This window comes from Homalodisca vitripennis, chromosome 1 (genome assembly GCF_021130785.1).
Source record: "Homalodisca vitripennis isolate AUS2020 chromosome 1, UT_GWSS_2.1, whole genome shotgun sequence".
NCBI classification, from domain to species: Eukaryota; Metazoa; Arthropoda; class Insecta; order Hemiptera; family Cicadellidae; genus Homalodisca; species Homalodisca vitripennis.
The window spans coordinates 46,733,376-46,756,612 of record NC_060207.1 but is presented as its reverse complement, the minus strand read 5'-3'; the positions used below and the strand labels follow the sequence as shown (position 1 = coordinate 46,756,612).

General features: G+C 35.8%; 1 protein-coding gene across 1 annotated transcript in view; it reads left to right on the top strand.

Annotated features, from left to right (window-relative positions):
* The first annotated feature begins 3,767 nt into the window (after positions 1-3,767).
* The window catches only part of LOC124360699, a 116,306-nt gene continuing 96,836 nt past the window's right edge, over positions 3,768-23,237 (top strand). Inside the window, exon 1 of the mRNA XM_046814531.1 lies at positions 3,768-3,896. The gene's annotated coding sequence lies outside the window, so the exon portion shown is untranslated. The remainder of the gene's footprint in view (positions 3,897-23,237) is intronic.

Sequence of the window (23,237 nt, the reverse complement as noted above, 5' to 3'; positions counted from 1 at the left end):
GTTTAGTTGTAGGTTAAAATTAAAACTCATAATACACGACAAAGTCACACATAAATAATACAAATATTTACAGAACCAAACTCGCTACGACGCGGTGGGGGGTCTCATGTTCACGTGTGCTGGGCGGACGGTTTGCAATTGCTAGTAGGAATTCCTTGTTTTTGTTTCTTTCAAGAGAGTTATGCATGAGTCGCGCTGTTTATATTCCTATAAGATTGTGTCATGTTCACCTTTACAATGGAATTTATAATAACTCTGTGTCTTGAAAAGTAGGGGGTTCTATTGATAGTTTCATTGTAGTGATTACTTTTCCAAAATTTTACGCTGTGGATTTCGTTTAGCATGTGGGGTAATACGTAAAAACAATACATATAAAAAGTAATGTTTTCCTCAGATTTAGTCTTCAAAAATCTATTATAAAACAATTTGTATCATATTTAAAAAAAGTTATAGATATTATCAAAAATTAGTTTTAATTAATTCATGAAAGGTTAAAACTGCTTTTGTGTAAAACAATATTGTTTAAAGCTTAGCCTTTCGATTTTATTAAATTAGACAATAAATATAGAGAGGTTGCTTGACCAGATTTGTTTTCTTATAGATAAAGGCTAGTAGCCTTAATTTAGTGTTTTACATGTCTCCACATTCTTAAGGTTTTGACTGGTAAGTTTAAGTATAGCCTATATTTCAAATTAAAGTTGTTCAAAATAATCCTCTATTCATCGTTTCCATTAATGCCAACGATACTTAAAATCTTTTCGAAGAGACTGGATTTGATTAAAAGCGGTTTATGAAGAGTTGGGGCGAGTGTCAGTGAAAGAGATTTCATTGGAAATTCATAAATTTAAAAAATTAAAGGATATTGTTAGTACAACGTCTGAAGAATTTTCTAAAATTTCTTTCAGAGGACCAAAAATAATTATACAAAATTGTCTGCTGTCTTGGACCATTATAGCGTACAATCCCTAGGCCAGTATACGGTGTAGCTGAGTATTGTAGTGGTATGACGGGATTTTGCAGGCATTTAAGTCAGTAATTACATCTGCAACATTAGTCTCAATAGAGGTGTTTAGGGCCTTGAATTTGCCTGTATGCAAAGAGACCAGGAGTCATCTCCTGACTCGCCTACAATAGTGTAGTGTTCAGGTTTTACCTCCTACCGTGGTATATGGTGATCGGAGCTGAAGGTAAGAATGATGGGAGATGGGAGGCCACGTGCCCCTATCATCAGCTGTCCCTCCCACAACCCCAACCCGCAGCTGTGCTCAGCTGTCCTCCCCCTGCACCATTCAAACTACACAAAACTTCCTATTATTGTTTAGTGTAACCTTCTTTGAGTTTTGACTTGAGTAACTAGTATAAAAGTGCTTCTCTATGAATCAATCGTCAACACCCGCCCTAAATCTGAAATACTGTATACCAAAACATTGCATGAACCACGATTACAAACAGATTATAGCCAAATCTAAATTTTAGGCAGAATCGGACTGTGCAGGATGCAAATACATAGGAGAGACATGATAGATAAAAGTCATTTTTGGCCAGCAATCTAAATCGCCAAGATCCCACCTGACATCCACGCAGAAGACGTATCTGACTCGCTCAGCCACCAACACCTGGGTGGCTTGTTAAAATAAGTATCAAAATTGTTAATGCCTGAATAGTGCAACGATAGCTTTCCTTCGTTATACATAATACTATAGTTTAGCTTAAGTTTAACCATATTAATATTAATCTGTTTACAAAGCTAACTGAAGTTCTGTAGAAATATTTCCTTCATATGAATTCAAAATAATTCTTAAAATTCGAAATTTTAATAAGATTTAAGACACTAGATTTTCTTAAGGAAACAAAAATTTAAATATTTGTATCTGAATAATCAAACATAGAAGACACATTAAAAAATATAACAAAACAATAAGAAGTGTAATACCCTGAAGGTTAAGTATAACGTCTATTATTAAACGTGCTTATTCTAACACTAAAAATTGGATCTGAGTAGAATCTCGCGCATACGTCTATCACTGAGTGCCATATTATATAATATTATCACTAAATGGATATATACTTTTATAGAAATGGATCTATGTTCCATAGCGCACTCCGCGCCACCGTGTGGGAAGTAACCACGTTGCGTAGAAAACTATAGTTTTTCTACAGATTAACATTTAATACTGATTATTTTTAAAATTTAAATCTAAATAGACATTTTTTTAAAACATCACATGATAAATTGCAAAATTTTACTACTACGGAAAACCGACAGACATAATTATATTACTGTTAATTGACAAATATCAGTAAAGAAATCATACCAAAAAATCTGCAGAGGAAATATAATTATATATTTTTACCTTTTTACAGTAAAGGCTCTTTTAAGAAATTCCTAGCTCTCAATGAGTGGGTTAAGTGCTTTAAGAAAACACGTACAATTTTGCTATCTCATTTGGGTGTGTAATAGTCTAGAATTTGAAACACGTGACTGAAGTATTCATATTTTACTCTAACAGTTTCCAAAGATAATATTATAACGCAGTTTCTTTTAGTATTTTTTTTTATTTAATTGGTACTTAGGTTCAACGAATTGCAATCTAAAATGTCAATGCGCATATGTTATCATATAGATAATTAATTCATTATATGACATTTTAGAAAGTTTGAAATAGTTTTACCATCAGATAATTTTTTACTGTACCGTAATGTTTTAATCTTTCCAGAACGATCAAGTTCAGTATTTTTATTTATTAAGTTACAATTGTAAAAAACGCAAACCTTTATTTCTTATTTACTCTTACTACACACTCAGTCTACATACAACGAATGTATGTTTAGGTATGTTCAAACCTGGTTTATGTTTCCAAAATATGATGAAATACATCGAACTTCAGAGCAGAATATTAGTACTACAATAGTTACTAAACGTATTTGGTTATGAACCTTTGTTATTACTGTATACCGAAATATGAAATTTAAAAATCCTACTTTTTAGTTAACCATGATCAGCACTAAATTACCATATTGTTAACCATACACTCAATAGCTGTTCAATTAATAATTATTTTCATTATTCAGATGTACAAGAAATATTAGCTATCATGTCTCTATAAATTAACCAAATGAAAAAGCAAAAACAAAAACGTATATTCATTGTTTCTTTTTTTGAATCTCTAAATAAAAAAGATACAATCTTAAAAATATATTTGTTTGATCACTGAATAATAACTCAGATAATATTATTGGTCTAGGGTTTTCTCAATTAGGAGAATCCATATTACGGTTATTATGTCAAGGGTAAAGAGCGTGAACAGCACAAAAGGTTCCACGAAGAAAATACATGATTTATATACGAATATTATCATCAAACTGACAATTCTTGTACGATCGCACTGTCTAAAGTGACACTAGTATGATTTTAGTTATTGTTGTTTTATTTTGGTGTTTTTTGATTCGTTATACACATTCACTTGGAGAAAAAGCCTTGCTTAACAGAAGCCCCACGTGTTCAGGAAGGTTTCAATTGGTAGCGTAAAACCCACAGTGTGTTGGAAATACCCATAATTATTTTTGACAGGTCCTTGCACGGTTATAAAGTAATAAGGATAACACAATATTTATTTCACATCTCTCACGGTTTAAAGTTAGGAAATCTGAAGCCCAGCAGGAGCAGATGTACAGTCAGAGAGAGAACCAAGTTGTCCTGTGTGTGTGCTGATCCTTGCAGACCCAGAGTGTGGGAGGCACGGGAGGGGGCAGGGACGCCGTGCCGCGCGCAGACTAGCCAGCAAGCTAGCAGTCTCTGCCAGTCGTAGTCAGTCAGCTCGCGTTGTGTAAGTGACCGGTGACTCCTGCCTGCCGCCAGACACCCGCTCTGTGCTGTGGATAGACTCTCCCCGTCTGTGAGTATATTACGTCACACATCTGGCCACATTTTACATTGTAAAAATTGTAACATTATTTCCACTTGTTCACAAATTGTAGGCACATTTGGAGGTGCAAAATAGACTTGCGAACCCGACTGTATCCACCAGTGCACTCGCTCCGGAGCGCAGCGCGCAACCTTGACTCGGTATTTATTTGTCTATTGGAATTCGTTAATGGTAAACTTGTTACTAAACGAACCCGCTGATACAAATTTGACGCGAACCCGACTGTATCCACCAGTGCACTCGCTCCGGAGCGCAGCGCGCAACCTTGACTCGGTATTTATTTGTCTATTGGAATTCGTTAATGGTAAACTTGTTACTAAACGTACCCGCTGGATACAAAATTGACGCGAACCTGACTTTATCCAACAGTACACATGCTTTGTAGTGCAGCGCGCAACCTTGACTCTGTATTTATTTGTCTATTGGAATTCGCTAATGGTAAACTTGTTACTAAACGTACTCGCTGGATACAAAATTTACGCGAACCTGACTTTATCCAACAGTACACATGCTTTGTAGTGCAGCGCGCAACCTTGACTCTGTATTTATTTGTCTATTGGAATTCGTTAATGGTAAACTTGTTACTAAACGTACCCGCTGATACAAATTTGACGCGAACCCAACTGTATCCACCAGTGCACTCGCTCCGGAGCGCAGCGCGCAACCTTGACTCTGTATTTATTTGTCTATTGGAATTCGTTAATGGTAAACTTGTTACTAAACGTACTCGCTGGATACAAAATTGACGCGAACCTGACTTTATCCAACAGTACACATGCTTTGTAGTGCAGCGCGCAACCTTGACTCTGTATTTATTTGTCTATTGGAATTCGCTAATGGTAAACTTGTTACTAAACGTACTCGCTGGATACAAAATTTACGCGAACCTGACTTTATCCAACAGTACACATGCTTTGTAGTGCAGCGCGCAACCTTGACTCTGTATTTATTTGTCTATTGGAATTCGTTAATGGTAAACTTGTTACTAAACGTACCCGCTGGATACAAAATTAACGCGAACCTGACTTTATCCAACAGTACACATGCTTTGTAGTGCAGCGCGCAACCTTGACTCTGTATTTATTTGTCTATTGGAATTCGTTAATGGTAAACTTGTTACTAAAAGTACCCGCTGGATACAACTTGACGAGAACTCGACTTTAGCCAACAGTACACACGCTCTAAAGTTGACTGGTTAACACGCTCTCTCTCTGGAGCGCAGAGTCCAACCTTACGTCTAATTGTTTTTTGACAATTGTGTAGACCTAATTATTAATCTCCAATTAGAGAAATTTTAATCAGCGTAAGATATAGTCTGGGAGGGTCTCCTCTGCCGTAGAATGCCTTTTTAAAAGGGGTTATTTGCAACGCGATGCACATAGAAACCAATATGAAGGTTCTCTAATAAATGTTGTTAAATGTAGGTTTAATTTATTTATGTATTTCTTGTGACGTTTGTGTATGAATTTTAACGATGGAATTGTTATTTAACAAATAAAAATGTTTACAAAAGGATCTTTGTTTTCTTCTTTTTAAGTATTTTTAAATTCGGTTTTATAAAGCAAGAATGCCAGTTTAGATTGTACGAAAAATTCCCCATTTAATTCAAATTACTAAACACTCAAGTAATCTCTCGTGTGCCTTATTTGGCCAAGAAATATGGTAAAGCCTTACGGAGTTACACGCACATACAACAATTCAGACTAAGAAATCCCTGGTGGAGTGGATAAAACGTCGTGTTTTTTGCACTACGTAACTTGCCCCCTACGGCTAAGTCCGTTCTCTAATAAGTGTAACTATAAATAAGTGTTAGAAGTCAAGCGAAATAAAAACATGGAGATGCGTAAAACTTAACTGCGTCTACTAGTTGTCAAACCAAAGACCAAGTTTTGTAGGCCAGTGACAGTGACAGGAGCGTGCAGCCTGCAGAGTGTAGAGACAGAAAGGTCTAAGGACCGCGTGTTGTAATGTAGCGGCCCGCTGTTATGGCTATGGCGAGATCGTGGGATATATCTGGCTTGTTAACGTTCTTTGACATCCAGAACCTCAATCCGATAGACATGACCTCAACATTTGTCAAACTTGGCTACAGAACTTGAAACTAGTACACTTCAAATTATGTACATTTAGTCCATGTAGTTTACTCCTACATTGATAGAAAAAACACTCCTAAATACACACGTCTGGAAGAACCGCGAAGCAAAATTACGTTCCATTCCTAATAATCCATTCACAATTCACATTAACCCTCACATAATATTAGACTTAACAGTTAAATTTATACTTTCTCACGCTGGAAATGCTCGATAACATTATTTTTCATTGTATCATGGAGTTTTAGGTCAACAGTGTGACACATTTATCAAACGAACAATAAGAATTTAAACGTTTACCGTTCCACTTGTACCCTACTATCTCAATCTCAATTGGAAGTTAGTCTACTCAATTATTTCTCAGCAGAAAATCAACTTTTTATATCAGTTCATTCACACGTGAATGTAATTAACTGACTCTGTACATTGTGTTTACTGTTTTAAAATTTGTGAAGAAAATAACACTGAGCGAGATTCAATTATGAACGTGACAGCCTCCCCTTTGCATAATATGTCAAAGAGATCTGAATATGTTCGGCAGTTAAAAACTAATAACAGCAATCTCTGATAGCTCATTATCGTTATGACTGCTTACTGTGTCTGGGATTCGAATCGCAATCGGGGCATGCGATTTCGCAAAGATATGAGAAATCTAAAAATTGTATGAAGAAATGAAGTCAACGGATCCGCACCTGAGCGTAAAGTGTTGACTGTAGTAAAATAACCAAGCTTTTTCCCCATAAGAACAATGTGAGACCTCATGCAGTTTTACGGTCAAATTTATATCGCAGTGTTACGGGAGATGTATTAATGTATGTAATTAATACGCATCGAAACGAATTATAGACTGTTTGCACTTTATTGTTTAATTATTCGGAAAGTGCCAACTTTTCAAAAAATCTAAAAATCGTTTGGATGCGTATTAATTATATCTGTAAAATGAGACATCGCCCATAACGTTAAAATAAAAACTATGGGCGTAAAACTGCATGAAGTTTAACATTGTTCTTAAGGAGAAACACTCAAGGTACTTTTACTATAGCCGGTTCTCATAAAACATACACAACAATATTAAGATCTGGTTACGTAACGTTTAATACTTTCAACAAATTGGCATAAGTAAGGTATTTCCAATAAGTTATGTGCTAATATAATATTGTTAGTGAACAGATTCAAATCGTTTCGTGAGCTATTTTACACAATTACAATTATTATGTTTATAGTTTGGAGTTCATTCAAAACCTCCAAACATGTGTTGTCGTGGAAATAACGATTAGCTACTGATAATAATTTATTATCATTTGCTTTTATTTATTTATTTTCCATCTCTATAATTTATTGAAAAACAAAGATTTTCCGAGTTAGTCCTAGGGACAAACATTGTTGTACGACTTACTTGATGACCCAATAGGCTGCAAACTTGCTGCACATATTTTATCAGGTATCTTATAATTAAGCAATTTCTTCCTTTTTCCTACGTCTCCAAAGTAATGCTAGATTCTGGCTATGAGGAACTTATTAAATCGGTCTCGAAATCGAAGCAACTGAATCATGTTACGACAAGGAATAACTGAAGGCCGTATAACGAACTTGTATAACGAACTTGCACGGTTCGAGCTTGGAGCAGTGGGTCGATTAATGGCGATAGACAGTCAATAAAGGGTGTAATGTTCCTGGACCACACCTTCCATGATTGAGCCATCGCTTCGGCCATTTATTGCCAGTTGTGGGCTGGACTTTATAACTTTTACTAAACAAGACCGTATAAATCCAGTCATAAAATTTGTTTTCATTTCTAGTCACTCGGTAACGCGTGTGCCCTTGAGGATATTGTGATAAGCTCCTTTATTTCTTGCCCGTATTTATACTTGCAGTATATAATGCATTATATGGATACTCGATCATACTTTCTATAGGGCGTTTTAATACAGATAAAATACATAACTATATAACAAACTAAAATGGTTAAAGCAAGTCAAACATGTCGGAAAATGGGTAATTTTCCCCTAATGCTCTGTATTTAAACGTATGAGAGCGTGGGCTTGATAGAAAAGGACAGTAATGATTGGTGGCGAAAATATTATAAGATCCAAACAAATCTATATTAAATATTATTGTAGTTACCAATCTCTGCCAATCCTTCCTTCCCTGTTGCGCCCATCTTTTTCCTTAGTTGTTGCTCGAAATGTGTTAAAATCTTCTTCGTTTGATGGAATAGTCCAAATTAATGAAACAACGCACATTATTTACGATAACTCATCCACTCAAGAATATGTAGTCTACTGAAGAAATTTCCAAACCGTCGAAAATGTGAAAGGTTAGATCACCACAAAATTGTTTGCTCACTTCCAGGCCAAGAGTGTAGGTCCATGCTGCCAGCTGATAAACGCACAGTAGTTATCCAGTAATCAGCAATCAGCTGACTGGAGGCGACCAGCTGGCACTATACAGACAGACACTCTCGCAACAGCCAATTATTAACCAAGGTCACTCATCAGTCAGTCCAAGGATATCCGTGTGTATCCATCTATCAGACTGGATTCTGGAGTAACTCCTATCAAGCCATCATTTGTCAAGCATCAGAGAAAGTATGATACTCATATTCATCCAACCTAAATAAAAATAGTAAAAATTTGAAAATAAATTATAAATTTAAATATAACTATGTTACGTTAACATCTAATAATAAACCGAAATACCCACGACAAGTGATGTCTGCTAACCGTTGATATTGGCATGTAGCTATCAGGTGAATTCTTCCGGAAATGCTCTGTGAAATCTGAATCTGATGAACCAACATTACTAACCTTGATGACACCTCTTACCTCTTCGCAGGCCTTGCCCAGCTCACTGCGCTCCCTATCCCCTTTGTATTTCTCCAGGCAGTCAATACTACGTTTCTCTTTAGCAGGCCTTCTCGACCCGCTTTGCTCTCTTGACCTCGATAATCGGCCTTGGAAAATTATGTCATCCGATAGTACCGAGGAAGGATTCGGAGCAGTATAATATATTCTCTGTAATAAATAATAGAGAAGATAAGGCAAGCTTTTAAAACTATAGATTTCCTTTCAAATTATACAGACCACCGAATGAACAAAATTCAATTTACATCAGCTAAGCAATCATGGCAGAAGTGTTTACCTCGCGGATTGGTGACAATGTTGACATACAACCCTCTGAGTGACAGCAGCCGTTGATATATAGTCATCTAAGTGATATTGGCTTTTTATATATAACCCTATGAGTGACAGTATCAGTTGACACATAACCCTCCCCTGAGAGTGACAGTGGCTGTTATTGACATAAAGCCCTCTGAGTGCCAGTGACTGTTGACATATAACCCTCGGAGTGACAGTGGCTGTTGACATATTCCCTCTGAATGACAGTTGTTCACATGTCACCCTCTGAGTTATACATTGTATTTTGTGTGTCACAATTAGCTTTTCAAAAAAGACTAAATGTAAAGGAAAGTAATTCAAATGGGGTTTTGCATTTTTGAGCAGCTGTGTAAATTTTACAATCGTGAGATTGAAAATTTTTTAATTTTTACAGCAGTAAACCCTGACACTGGATATAAGGAACAATATCAGCCGCCATTTTGTATGCATGGATCTTTTGAGATAGGATTCGCAGTATTTTGTTCTCCTTATAGAGACTTTTAATTTGATATCCTATTCTACTGACACGATACTAATAATCTACTTAAAAATAATGTCGTTTGCTTTTTATTACTTTTGAAATCATTGACACAGATGTTCTTAAACATATGTTAAAACATGTTATGTTATAATAAACGTTTTACTTCAGCAACTTTACTAAGCTCCTAAGCGACTAATTTAAACAACTAAAACATTTTAAAGATTTTTCTATATACAAAATTGCAAGAAAATATAGAGTGAAGCGTACGAAACATCAAATTTGCCCACCATCTTGGAAAATAACGTCCACATTCTTTAATTCTGAATTCATTTTTTAACTACTACTAAAACGAAATTGGAGTCCCCCATTTCAACTTTCATGTAGATTTACTTTTCTTAGAAAAACCAATGGTGGCACAGATAAAATGGATGAACATCAACTGTAAGAGCTTGCCGAGTAACATTTGGTAGCCCTTCTTACTGTGTACTTACCTGTATACTGTCTGTATACTGACATATTTCATCGGTCCGTGTCACTATAAGAGTTAAGAGGGTTTCACTATCTAAAAAACAATATCATCTGACCTGACATGGGTTACAAGCCAAAATTGGAAATACATTTAATTGCTCATAACAAATATTAGAAATGAGGTACTTTATTTTTTCACAAATGACAACACAAGTAACAGTCATTAATGTGTTGTTAAAGGGTCCAAAGCAATATATTTCACCATAATAATATATGATGTTATATACAGGCAACTTTAATAATGGAATACAAACGATATCCAAAATAAAAAATAAATGGAACACAAATTTGCAAAAATGGATACAATAATTACTGCCACACAACGGGAAAAGTGACTGGACTTATCGACAAATTAACATAGAGAACAAATATTTTGTTCTTAAAAGATAAGATTGTTAAGATGCAACAATATAATTTTAATCAACAAGAACCAATTGTTAATAATATCCACATCTAAAATGCATGTTCAGTGAAAATCCTCTGATGAGTAATCTGTCTCGCGACCTCAACAAAGTATACCGCCTGAAGCGAGACAGGAAACTGTTTTGCTTAAGTTACAAACCTCAGTGAGGCATCTGAATGGCTTACCAAATCTAAAAAAGATTGAGTTGATCTTTTCACGGTTGGATGAACCGGTATTATAGCTGGTAGTTTGTGTTGGAATAGTGAAAAAGAGATTAGTGAAATTACGACTAGTGCACTGGCACAATCCATTCTGTAATCTTACAGTGATACGAATCAATGTAAGAATAATTTCTTACCTGTTTCATTTTAAGTATTGCTTTTGAATGAAATAACACGTTCACTGTAGCAAACTCAGTTAACGTTTGTGATACTATGGTAGAAGTGGCAGACACCATTTACAGTGTAGAGTAGGATGTTTCCCAACATATGTAATCTTTATCGTTCATTTTGAAACAATAACTGACCGTACCCAATCTTGATTAGGGTTTGGGATAATAACTCATTCTGTTAAGTCTCAATTGGGGTTTTGGACATTAACTTACCCGTCTAGTCTTAATTAGTGTATGGGACAATAACTCACTTTTTATTAGTCTTGAATATTATTTGGGTCAACAACTCTGTTAAGTCTAGATTGAGACAGTAACTTACTCTGTTAGCCTAAATGAATGCGTACTGCACATTCTGGAAAAAAAATGGGTGGTATTCGAATTTTAGGATTAATATTACAGTTCGTAAACTGAATTTTTATTTTAAAATTAGAGCAGTATTCCAGTAGTAGTGACTTATTTCTTTTTTAATCGATGAACTGATATAAGTTCAACATTTATATTAACGTTACATTATTTCAGTTTTTTTATTAACTACACAATGGGGGCCAATTGGCGTTGCCTACACTTTGTAATCTCGATAATAAAATAATATGACAACGACGCCAGATCTATACATGTACACATTACTAAATATAGTTTTAAGCAAAAGTTACAGTATAATTTAAAAACAAGGTGCATCCTACATTCGCAGTAGACCCATATATATATATATATATTTTCACCAGTGAACGTGTTAATAGGTTATCTACCGTAAAGAAAGGGAACTAGAGGACAGTTGGGATGAGGTTCACGTAGGAATACCTGCCTGCCTGGACACAGGACTGCGGTCGCATACTGAGCAGGGGTTATCTGGGATCTGGGCGGCGAGGTGTCGCTGTACACGGCGACCAGCAGTTTTTTTATATTTAATAACTTATACAGGGTGTCCATGTAATGGCCTGATATAGTTTGGGTTGTATGAGCCAGAACAAGGAATAAAATCTTATTAAGAAATGTCATAAACAAATTTTTTAACTAGCTGTACGCCATTTAAAACTTATAAATTAATCAACCAAAAGGCACCAGTAAAAAGTAACATTATGCAGAAATGGTTATATGATTCAGATTAAGTGTATGATTATGTTATCAGCAATGTATTAAACTGATGAACCTCCTCACTTATATATCGTGTAAAGGCCTGGCAATGAATAAAAAATTTTACAAATATTTACTCTTCACATATTCTAAAAACATGTATTGTTTTGAAGTTATTTAAGTTTAAAAATTTAACATGCAATGCATCTTGAAGTTTAATATTAAACCTTATCGATTAATTGTAACTGTTAGGTATATTTATGGCTATGTAATGTTCAAAATATAAATTTAGTCTTTAATCTGTACTATTATATACAAATCTAATAGTATCTGTGTGTGTGTGTGTAATACAATCACACAAAATCTACTGGAACAACTGTACTCAAATTTTACATGAACATTCTAAATTTCACAGGACATGAACTGTCCTGTAAAAATATTTTTTCCTATAGCACAATCATCTGTTTTATTAATTTATCCATCATTCTTGCTTTGTTAACATTTATAGTAATAGTCTTGGAAGCATAGAGTAAGCTTGATAGTAACAACATTTGTTATCTCAACCTTTTCTGCAACCGCTTTCAGCACAGAATAAGAAAACATTCAAATAAAAAAATTAAAGCAAACAGTTAAAATTTGCTTCAGTGTTTATATATATTCTTGTTCGGGGATACAAGATAACCAACTATGGCAACAAAAATACTAACACCGGAGTAGTAAATGACTATAAATATACACTTTTTGATATATTTTCTTGACTGTAGCAAAATGCTCAACTCACCTCGTGCAAAGCCTACGAAATATCTTGCGAAGTCGCGGGTAACTGCTAGTTGTTCTATAAATAGACATTTTTATATAATTTTTTAGTCATAAATTACTGATTAAGAAATCTAAATGGCAAACGGATGGTGAAAGAAGCATTTTACCATCAATCCAAAAAATTTATATTGTAATGGAGATACCCTGTATATGACAAAGAAAACTGGTAATGTAACTTAGAATATCAGTATCAAAACATGGTAATATAACTGGTAAATATCAGAATACGTTATGTTGCAAACAGATGAAATATCTTATAGACAAAACTATAAGTGAAGAATTAACATTCGTTACTCGCTTTTTAGAAAAAAAATATGAACGTGTTTTTAAACAAACACTCGCATAATTTAAAATACATAAAAGGTTCCATTTTTTATTCGTACCTCATCAACGAAATCAGTAAAAGGCGACATAAAAGAATTCGTCATAAGCTACTGAGAACTCCCCGTACAGACTGGGACTAAGAATTTCATAATAATTTATTATTGTGTAGATTTATATCATCAAATTTATGATGACCTCGAGTTTACGGCCGGACGCCCGCCTGCGCCCCTGCCCTCACGAGAGTAGCAGTGCGGCCTGTGACGGCCTTGTCTGTTAATTAGAGCCTGCACCGCTTAATTAATCATTACCACCGATGTCAGATGCCCACTCACACTTATCTGCCACAAGCTTGTAAATATCATCCACGAGTCAGTCAATCTTGTCTGCCCTTGACAAGGTCGGTGAGCCGTGGTTGTATCACGCCGCCGTGCCGTGGGACTGGCCATAAAATATATAACAGTAGTTTCGTCTTAATTATAGTGACAGCATGACTTTCAATTAACACAGGTCGGTAAAGAGGCAAATATATGTATGGCAAATATATAAATATATTTTGTTTGTTCAACAAAATAAATTAAGTGGGAACAAGTAAGCCAACCATTGAAGTAAATAACCGTAATTAGTAATTAAACCTTGCCATACTATTCATATATGAATTATTAAATACAGTAATACTATTGTTCTTAATTTAGTAAGTTCATCAAGCATTACTGATGGTTGATAAATATTGGAAGTGTATAATACGTTTTTTAGGATGAATTGTCCAAATTTTAACTTTTTGTCGGAGCAGGACGAAGCTAGTTTTGGAATGGTGGACATTTACCGAACACAGGACAACACAAAAGCCGCGAGTCTGTGAAGATGCTCGGTTCATTGTACTGGCCAGGAACCGGAACAAGCCAAATGTCAAGGTTGAAATATTTAGCGGGACTTGAGACACGCACACTTCGAGTCCATACAGTCCCGTCCCGTGCACTTCGCAGTCGGTTCTACCGGGCGTTCAAGTCTCTGTCTTCAATTGACTTTATAGCACATTCGATCCATACCTTAAAGCTACAGTTATATATTTATTAATTCATTATTATAATTATAATTCTTATTAGTGAATTAAGGTTAGAGATTATTATTTGAGTTTATTTGTTTTCATATAATTTTAATAGTTAGTGTGCACATATTCCATTGGAGAATTTATATACAGTGTTATTTTTAACTTAATTGTACAATCAGTTTTGTAAGAACACACTGGGGTATTTAAATATGATATGTGTTTGCTATAATCTTTTGCAAGGTTTGATTTTTAAGAATTAAATTTCCTAAAAAAATTATATAAAATGTGTAAAACACATTTTGGAGATTCATTGAATATCTTAGATCGTTAGTGTTTTTATGTAATATTTGTTTTATGCATCCTATAACATAAAATCTCAGCAAAAGAACGCCCTTTCACAACTATTGGTTGGTGAAATTATTGTTAAAGAAACACAAACGACCTGAGTCTAATGCTGAATTAGAAGCTATACGGTCTATGTAAAGAGAAAATTGCAAGCAGAACCGTATAAGGCGATGACGTTGCCAATGAACGTTTTGGATCACGTCTACAAGGACTATGTTAGCAAGACTGTGAAACGAAGGATCATCCTTTTGGCAGATTTTTAAAGACAAGCTACGACAATTTTATTTAGAAACGGAAACACTGCAGCGGATGCCAAAATGACCTAAAATGGTGTTTTGGAAATAAAATACAAAAAACTTGACGTGTGTGTACCAGAATAACAATTTGTTACTAAATTAAAATAATATTTGTTTAAATATTAATATATGATAGTATTAAAACAGATCGTATAAAAATACTAATTAAATTTTAAGATCTGCAATCTGATCCCTTCCTCAAGTCTGCTTCATAAACTTTTAATATCAAAAGAACTTAAAACAAAGAATGTAATGTTTGTTAATAGTATTCCTAAAACACCGTGGTCACATGTATGTATATATCAATATAAAAACCGGCGCCATAAATTCATCTGTGTGATAGAAATAGGACATTTTTCAATTTATGCGTACACTTGGTTAAAATGTATTATTAGATTAGAGCATTCTGGTAATGGAACGGGCTGCTTGTTGCATCGTCGTATATGTTATATGTTTTATTGCTTTGGGTACACCGCACTCATTATTGCTCTCATTATTTGATAATTTTGCCAAACACGTTACGTCAGTAATGAGATAGCTTGGCAATCCTTCAACCAATTGACCTCCGATTCGCGGTGGAAAGTTTGGCAGAGTTTGGTCGACAAGACGAACCTCGGAGCTGCTGGGGCTCCACGGTCGGCTCGGCCCGTGACGTGAACTCACTGCTCTCAGGTCGCTTCCGGGGTGCAGATGATATCTGGAGGCAGTGCCTTCATATCGGTTACATTTGCAATTTCACTTCGGTCGTCAATGTCACTTTCCAGCTTCCAACGTTGCTTTCACTTTCTGTCAAGTCATCGATCAGGAACTTCTTGTTTTGACCAATACAGTCATAGTGTTCTAGGAGCTGGCGTGATATATTTCATTGGATTAGTTTAATACTAAGTAATGATTGGTTGAGCCTAGAAAAAGAATGTTCCAAATTAGGTAATTTAGTGAAACCAGGAAAACCTTTTGTAGAATGAATGTATGATTAGTTTGACTATAGTTTTAAAATTAAATCATAACAACTGCACGCAAAATATATGGCTTTTACTATTATAGATATAGGCATCATTATAATCTACACCATTTATGAGTTCTTAATTGCCTATAAACAATAATATTCCTGGTATTATACCACTTTCCATAATCACAGAAAAGTCTGGCATAAATTTCAACAGCCACTCAGTCTTCTGCATAAAGCCTATCATTAGGTGTTCTGACCAATTTCAGGGTTCAACGAGATTTCAATGACAACAGTTGGAAATGTGTTTGTGGTTTTGAATGTCTGTGATCCTAGGGTTTTCTTATTGTGTCTCAAAATGAAAATGTGTCCTACGTGATAAAGTGGGATATCGGTGGGGTATTTCATACATGAAAGTAAGTGTAAAATATCATAGGCGACAGGCTTAAGGTGACAGATTTGTTTTTGTGATAAATTGGATTTGTACACTTTTATATAAGTAGACGTTTATATAAGTAGTTAGGATCTTTAAGACATAGAGGAGTAAAAGGTTTGTGTTGTTCCAGAGGGGGTGTGGGGGATAAACTCCTCAAGAGCCCTCAAATCAAATATTTGTATATAACCAATCCAACCTGTCTGAAACACAGCAATGAAATATTTTACGTAATACATAAATAGTACAAATTTAAATGTATTTAGTTTATTCCTTATTATTCGGTGTGATATGCTGTTAATGAAATTTATCCCCCTCCCCAGAGCATAGTCCTAGTTACGCCATTGACTTGTTCTAAAAATGTGAATACATACCAACAGCCAAAGAAAACCAAACCAATACATTACAACCCAAACAGTAATCAGTGATGTCCAGAGGTCCTGCCGTTGTCTCTGACCTCAGGATCTTACATGATGGATATGGGATGATACACTAATCCTCAATAACTACTACGCTGTAATCCTATCGCAAGTGTAGATACATTGTGTCTAGTAAGCTCTCCATTCCTTGAGTTTAGAAACGAGTTTTAAGGTTAGTAAGTTGGAATATTCTAATTCCTGAAAATAGGTGTACTCTGACAAAAAAACTGTACCGTAAGTAGATCGATAGCACTAATGCAAGCACAATATAACCTTCAGCCTGACACTGTTTCGTGGTTGCTTAACGACGCCTAATAATTAAAACGTGACCGCCCAGTGCAAACCCATATACCTCGTGACAGTAGAGGCATAAATCAATCTATTGTAAGGCAATTAACCGCCAGGAGCGGTTTCACTGTGTCACAGTGTTAGTATCGGATTATCGTTGTAAGAACCTACGCGGAATCCAAATGATGGATAACTTTAGTTCGTAGCAATCGTATGGTCACTGAACTGTGGAGGATTTCTCATTTGAATGGACTTACGCAAATTATTGTGCCAAAAATGTGTAAGAGGATTTGATGAAAAGCAAGGTTTTCTGCTTTATTGTCCCAAACCTGAGTTATATTCCTCTCGTTATCCATGAGAGCCAAATTAATTCTAATAAATACTTCTCATTTTTTCAAAACTGAAGTGTTAAGGCAAATAATGGCATAAATTCAAAACCTATTAGTTAAGAACATGTCTTGCGTCAGATATTTTTGAAAAGCCTCACGTTTACTCAATAAACACGCATTAAGAGCCTGTAGGTTGCCTCCGTGGACCTAGATCTATAACAACTCTCTGAACCACTATTTGGATTCTGCAGTTTCTAGGCGTGCGACTACCCAGGTTCTGAAAATCACTAGAAGGTTCCTCGTTTTAACAAACGTTGATTCGGGGAGAGGGTTCCATGACCTTAGGAAGACTTCTACAGCTATGGTAAACTAGTCTATCGAATTCCCCGGTGTTGCGATACTAGACTAATTGGAAGATTCATTGTTACAGTGTTTCTTGGGAAAGATCCTTTGGAATACCTGACCGCCAAAGCTCCTGGAACCAACTGGACTATAATAGTTTCTAAGCTCTTGGCTTGCATGTCCACTGGAAGCACCCGGCCATCATGTGTCATCTTAGACTTCTCCACCTAAGTCCGCTTAGAACCATCTAAACCTCGGAAGCCTCGTTTTCTGAAAATATCTAGCCTGTGGAAGCTCTGACTTTTCAAATACCTACCTATGATTTTGGCTCACCAACTGGATGCTTTCAGTCTCTGAAAAAACTTAACTTCACAAATTGAAAGTTGGTTAATTTAATTGGTTAATTACCATGGCAATTTGTATAAAACGAATCAACATAAGATAGTCACACCATTTATGCCATAACATGGTATAAACAAAGGATCGTCACTTTCTCGTTAGTCGAAACAACACCCAATAAATACCCTGAATAAACATTTGATTAATGAAATATTCATACCTAATTCTACTGCAATCCGTGTATATACAGTACTTAATGTTGAACATTGTATATTTCATTTCATTCCTCTCAGACTGTCAGGATGCACAAGACCAGTTCTGTCCTCGATAAGTCCTAAACTTAGAATTAAATATAGTTGTAAATCGAATTTTGAAATATTTCTGGAACAAGGCATTAATGAAATGAAGGAACCTATCAAATATGACACACTTAAAGCGTATATTTATTCGTATGTTTAAACTTTAATTTGTTCAGTAAAATTATATTTTTTTATGTTATGACATGTTCCAATTGCTTTAAATGTATACCATTCCTCGTGGAATAACCAAAATACTTGTCCTATGTTTCATTTCTTTAGGAAAGAAAAACTAGTCTTAACGTTCTATAGCAAAATAAGTAAATGAAAACGTTATCCAACTAAATATTAATTGCACCATTTTGATGATCAGGTTGAGAACTGAAAATACTCGAATTGTGGCCCCTCAGCACTAAGCGTGACACAAGTGCCATTTCAAGAGAGTTTTGGTTGATTTTGACGTTATACTTAAACTTGAATTTAGAGATTGTAAGTTCTAAATAATTTCTCCTAATTTGGTTGACTACAACACTGATACAATGGTTACGGAATTGAATGTAAGGAAAGCTGAAAGCATGTTAAGAATTTCAATGGAAGAAATCAATGATGTAAATGCGTCTTTCAAGTTTAATACTCATATGAAGACAGTGAAAAAATGAGTACTATTGGCAAAAGTAAGCTCTCTTGCTACTTTCTTCCTTTGGACGTGGGAGGGGACAAGAGCTGGATCAAGATCCTCGGCTACGTGCCGTTATGTGATCATTCTCCAGGAGACCGGCTGTAGCAGCTGCAGTCGCAGTCGGAGAAGACGTAGTAGGCAGGGCCCCGGGGTCTGTGACGAAACGCTGTTAGGTGTGGCGCAAAGAACCTTGCTAGGCCGCCTTGGGTTGCACACGCTCTCTGTCGGACAATAAGAATATCGCGGGAACTGCAGACGGATTTCATCACGGTTTCGATAAGTATCTTGAACTCTGCCAAGGCTGCTGTGTGAAAGCTTTGTGATATGTGAAGTTCTCATAATTGGCTCCCGTTAAGAAGCGGTTTCGGCCCGCCACGCGGGACAGAACAATCCACTCGTAACATGGGAATACCATCCCGTATACATCTGATTCATCTTTGAGCAAAGATTTTGAAGTCAAGGAGATTGAAAAGATTTTCTTGGTTATTAAATTTTGCTGCATTAATACAGCGTGTTCCCTATAAATACAGGTGTTCTTTATCAGTTACACATAGCTACAAATTGTGATTATGCATAACTCATTATACAGTGTTATAGGATTTTCCAACTTAACTTATCACCTCTAAGAAGCAGTTTTATAACTTGTTCTGAGTTAAACGAAATATTGAAAATACTAACAATATTGAACTCCATAGGTTTTTTGTTTACATTTATATTTTAGAGTCAACGGAAACGCATATAGTAAGAGGAGAAGGGTAATGAACTGTATCTATTAAGTCGTAGACTATTAGTAGACGCCACTGACTCAAAAGTCTTCCGAGACATTAGACGGTCAGGCGCGGCCTAATGGCTAATGCCAAGAGTGAAACTTAATTCATTTAGTTACATTTATCAAGAGACAAAGAAAGTAAACCGTTACATTAAAGCCATTAAGAGGAAGGACACCTTTCGTTGAAAATAACAATTCGTCAGTCTGAAAAGGTTACTGAAGGATACGACAAACAACACTGTTGGACATAATGGTAGTCATTATTTTGTGAATCGATGAATAGCGCGATGTTTCACAAAATCTTGGAATTGCTCCTGAAAGCAACAGGTTGTGATTCATGACGTGCCACTAAGTGGCAGATTCCTTGATTCTGAGCCATCTTGAATTTAAATGCCTCGGCCCAAACAGGCCAAAGATGATAGTAGTCAATGATGGACAGTTCTCTGCCTTATTTTATATGCGATTTTCAAAAACTGGAAGAAAAATGGGTGATTAGTGACTTATTAGAAAGCAAATAAAAATTAATGTCTAGCTGTTAAATTTTTCTCCATCGTGAACTGCCCGTCAGGTCAGGTTGGTCGCAAACAATGCAGTGTGGATGCGTGCAACAGTCGTGCAGTGAGATGCAACGAGCGCGGCTCAGCAAACACGTTCTATTTGAATATAAAACGGTCCGCTTCTTAATAACACTGGCAGAATACACAAACCGGAACAGAGGTCGATGGCCTGGCCAAGCAAGGTCAGTCGCGCGCTAATTAGCGAGGTGACAGCTGAGGCAGAGGCCGAGGTGGTATCTTTACATCGCGCCCCTCGTTACCGCACCGAGTCTGCCGCAGCAATAACTGTCTGCACGTACACGACCGTGATCAGGGGCTTCTTCCACCTGTTGGGATAGTCTTTGTTCAGCAGCAGCACATCACAATCTATATTAAGTCGACTGCTTCACATCTAGCTCAAACAACTGACATATCAGCCGGTATCGTGTTCGTATTTGAATATGAGGAAATCTGAGGGAGCCTTTTTCTCAGACCAGGTCACTTTTACCAAGGTCTATTAAGAACTGTGCCTAATAACACCACTTAAGTGTTATTGAGGGGACTCCCGATGCAAGCCAGACAAAAACATTGTTTCCCATTGACAACAAGATAAAAACCATCGATCTCTCTACATCTTAGCTAAAGCACATAATAAGTCCACTCATTCTAAAGAAAAGTGATTCCTCGTATGATTTGTAATAGTAGCCTGTACTTTCTTGCCAACACCTTTCCCACTTTAGTATTCATTAAATTATACACGTCATTCTACTGTATTTTGATTACGGTTAAAATAGGTCTACTAAAATAGGATTGGAATTTTTGACGATCAGATTTATATTTAACTTTTAATGACAATCGTTTACTCTTGTAAGAATAACTTACGTAATTGCGGATAGCATTATAACTTTCTACAACCATTTAACAACTTTACGATTATATTTTCCCTATTACCTATAAGTAACTATCACTATTCAGTAGAATAGGGGTAAAACATGAGCCGGCATAACCGAGCGCAGTAACTGCTCCAGTATGATCTATCACTGAGGAAAGCCACGGTACACTGGCTGTCTGGCCCACGGCGCTGTAGCCCACCCACATGCTTTTCCGCGTTTAATACTACTACTTATCACGATCAATGATTCGCCCGATACAAGCTTCCTTGAGCGACTTCTATTGTACGAGTATACCGGTTAGGTTGTGAATATTCTAGTTCCTTAAAATGCACGCACAAGTGAGTTAAGTGAGGTCAGCACCAAGCGGTTACGTAATGAAATTGAGAGCACACGGAGGAAATTGTCATTATGTAATATTCACCTCCGTAATGTAATGGCACGGTCTCGTCGCGTCGAGGAGATGATTGTCCGTCTTTAGCGCGAACCTGGAGATGGTAATGGAGATTGTTGGAGATACCGTGGCAGAGAAAGACACGTGATCTTTTACATCAGCTCGTGTATCTCGTCCTTCCAGGTCTTATCTGGAGGTGGTCAAAAGATCGTGCAACAAGTAATAGGTTATCTAAAATAGATCTGAGAGTGCCTGTTAGAGTTAAAGAAATATTGCAAATGAAAGATGATATATTTTACTTACGGTTAGATTACAACTTGTAGTATAAATTGTAATAAAAATACAATTTACTTCACTATGAGAGCTAGTCTCAGCTTTGGGTTCTAGTGAATTAACGCTAATCCACAACACTCGTAATATACAGGGTGAGTTTTAAATGTCCTCTCCCTACTCTACCCACATGTTTTACATATCGACTGACCATTTCTCTGAACTAATTACTTTACTTTAACTAAGTTCATATTTCCGCCACAATTTTGAATCCATCAAATTGGAATCAGATAAACATTTTCACATGAAAAAGGTGGTGTTGTGATTTCATTGTTTGTTTTGCACTGAGCCGCAATTCATGTTTAAATGTCTAGATTCTTTCTTGGGGTATTGGTACTTTTAGGAACCATAAAAGGTTTTGGTTAGAACATTATTAATTTTAGTAATACTGGAATATAAAATAATTCTAACTTAGTAACAGCTCACTATTAGTTTAGTAAGCCTTCGATCTCTTGACGGTAGTATATCCAACATATTGACAACACATGAGGAGGTAAAGTTTAACAATGGGATATATAAAACTTTGATAAAAAAATTTATTTTATAGTAGATCTTCTTTATTATGCTCATTGAAAGTTTGGATTACTCTTCATCCACATGCGCCGTTCTTATCCATGCTATTCTTTAATTATTTTTATACTAACTTACAGATTACCTTACTATTAATTACCACCTTCCCTGTTACTGCCTTTCATTATTTTATGAACTTGATCGAATTTTTATCAAATTATGGTGATAAATACGTTACCTTTTAACTGAAATCAATTGGTAACGTTTCGTACAACAGCAACGTAACATTTCCAATTAATAGAATCAGTCACAATTCAACATTTAAGTATCTTGTAAAAAAAGCGTTTATGGTGGATCATGTTGGAGTATTGTAATTGGTGAACAATTTGTAGTGTTAAATTTTTTGTTTGAAAACAAATTCTAGATGTGCGAGTAAAAAAGAAGTGAGGGTGAAACTTGAGCATCAAAGGTCCTCCTTCCTGTGTAGTTTTTATGCTGACGTAAAATTAAACGTTTAGCTCACAACTGAAACCAATATTTTTCATTCATAATTCAGGTATATTTTTAAATATCTTGAGTTAAAGTGTTTCTGTTGACGTGTAAATAAGTTAAGCTACATCTCCAAGTTTATTCCCCCAAGCCATACATCTAATTGAAGAAGCATTATTCCCCAAATATACGTTTCTGTGAATGCGTTGCTCTGGTGTAAATTAAAGGTTGACACTTATATGGTTCTAGGAAAGTGAAAGTCGTTCAGTACCCAGTAGCCCTTGAGTTGTGCTGTCTCCTGTTTCTCGTGTTTGCAATACAAATATCTTCGTCTTTGTTTAAGTTATAATGAATATATGCTA